The following is a 2,292-nucleotide window of genomic DNA, read 5'->3' as shown; positions in this document are numbered from 1 at the left end:
GGGTCAAGCCAGCTTAAAGGTTCCATCTCCGGGACAAAGGGAGATGGCAGATCTGGCCTGGAGCCAGAGGGAGCTGGGGCACCGCCAGCTGCCGGGGCGGATTCCTGGCCTGCTCGGGGAGGTGACAGAGGGACTCGGGGCTTCGCGGCTTTCGAGATGATGCTGACACCCAGCAGACGCGAGAGGGCAGCCCTAAGTCCGGGCGCACCCCATCCCCGCCCCATCGGCCCCGAGCACGCGCTCCCCAGGCCCCAGGCGGGCACTCAGAGCCTGGGAGCCGGAGTGTTTTATCCGCTTAACATTCTCCACGAAAACAGGCATTTTTGGCATTAGGTGCACTTTAATGGACCCAGAAAAGAAATCAGATTGATTCATTCGAAGAGTAAATGTCGCTCCCCGCCCCTACACGGTGAAACTCTTAAACGCTTCCACTTAATGGAAATGGGAATTACCTCTCAAAACATGACTGGAGCTAATCACGGTAATTTTTATGCATTCCCACAATTTACCGTGCCATCTCTCCCCTTGCTTTGATGAGCACTGACTAGCAGATGCCAGCTTTGTGCCTAATCATTTAATACAGTCCCAATAAGCCTGAATAATTTCTCTCCCCCAGTCTGACTTCACTGATCACGCCCCGAAGGCAAAAGACTAATGTTTTACTATCTCCAGGTAGGAAGAGCCTGCGAAAATCTACTGAACAGCCCGGTTTGGGTGGAAGGAGACAGCCAAGGCTAAGTACACGCAACAAATACTCAAGGACACGGACATGTTGACGGCGTGTGACTCGGAACTCAGAAGAAAAAAGAACGCAGACCCGTGGGACCCTTGAAATGAAGCGAGCCCTTGAGGCAAGCAGAATCCCACTTTTAAATTTCTTCCTTCAGGTCTTCCTTCCTGGAAAACCTTAACCCTCATCCGTCTCTGCATCTCAGTGCCTATGCGATACCGGGATTTCTAGTAAGGAATAATACATCCTGGCTTTTCCAGTTCCGGGCACAGAGCTCCCAAGAAAACACTGGGACTTTCCTAAGTGAGGAGAGAGGAAAAGGTGTCATTTGTTATGCTAATTAGGTGACTTTTGGGATGCCCCCGGGGTGAGGCCTGGTTGCCAGGGGAACCAACCCTGTGGTTGGAGGGTCAGTCCCACCTCTGAACCTCCAGGAAGCGGGCAGGGGCTGGAGGCTGAGTTCAGTTACCAATGACAGACGATTTAATTGAGGGTGGCTAGAAGGGGCTCTCAGAGTTTCTGGGTTGGGGAACACGTAAAGACTGGGGAATGTGGCACACCCCAACAGGACGTGGAAGCTCTGTGCCCGCTCCCTGCACCTTGCCGTAAACATCTCTTCCATCTGCCCGTTCCTGAGCTACATCCTCTTGTGAAATACTGGCAACCTGGTCAGTCGAATGTTTCTCTGAGCTCAATGCCCGAGCTTTCACACAGCTAGTCCATTCGGTGTCAGGGTTCAGATCCCGTACTCTCTGTCACCTATGAACCTCCTTCCGGCAGAAACTGGGATGGGACAGGGACGTGACACAGGCGGTCGCAAGTGGGGAGACCGCAGGCTTCCTGAATGAGCACAGGGCACAGGAGAGCCGGTGACCACCGGTCTCAGATGCCTGGTTTCTTCCCCAGAAAGAGGAGCAGAATGAAGAGAAGGAACACCTCGGAGTCGGAGGCGAGGCTTCTAGCCCGTCGACACCCAGCCCTCCCAGAGACTCGGGAGGGGCAGGGTGCCCCCCGCACCTTTCTCTCTCCAGATCGCAGGCTGGAGCCAACCTGCTGCCCGTAAACTGTCCCCTTGCGCGACCCAAGGAGGCTCCTCGGCCCCACGCCTCCCCACGCCTCCGGTTCAGCTCAGCACTGAATGTGCTCTCTCCATGGGAGCGAATCTGATGAAGTACACGCAGCGCGTTCCTACCACAGCAGCACTGCCAGAAACGGACTGGCCTCACGGCCACGCCGATTCCGAATGAAGTTCTCTCAGGGCAGCTAAGGACTCTCGTCTCGACTAGACTTAATTTCTGTAATATTCTTGGCCACCTTCACTCGCACAGTTAAAGTTAGGCAGCCATTCCATGGTCCCATCCTTTACCCTCTTACCTCAGCCCTCCTCCAACCCTAAATCGGTCTCCTTCCCCTCAAGGTCGGGGTGATCTACATACACATTCTCCTAAATTTACTAACGTGAGTATTTCTACTAGAATGCAATCTTGATGCCTGATCCTTATTTCTCGTGGCATAAGCTCTACACTTCTGACCCAAAAACTCCATTACACTGAGGACCTGCT

The 2,292-nt window shown here is 53.9% G+C and overlaps 1 protein-coding gene across 1 annotated transcript in view; it reads right to left on the bottom strand.

The window, feature by feature from the left end:
- FAM135B (family with sequence similarity 135 member B) overlaps positions 1–2,292 on the bottom strand; it is a 119,279-nt gene that overhangs the window by 91,614 nt on the left and 25,373 nt on the right.

This window comes from Pteropus vampyrus, unplaced genomic scaffold (genome assembly GCF_000151845.1).
Source record: "Pteropus vampyrus isolate Shadow unplaced genomic scaffold, Pvam_2.0 Scaffold224, whole genome shotgun sequence".
Taxonomy (NCBI): Eukaryota; Metazoa; Chordata; class Mammalia; order Chiroptera; family Pteropodidae; genus Pteropus; species Pteropus vampyrus.
Note: the sequence above shows the minus strand (reverse complement) of the source record. Positions and strands in the feature narration are given on the sequence as shown.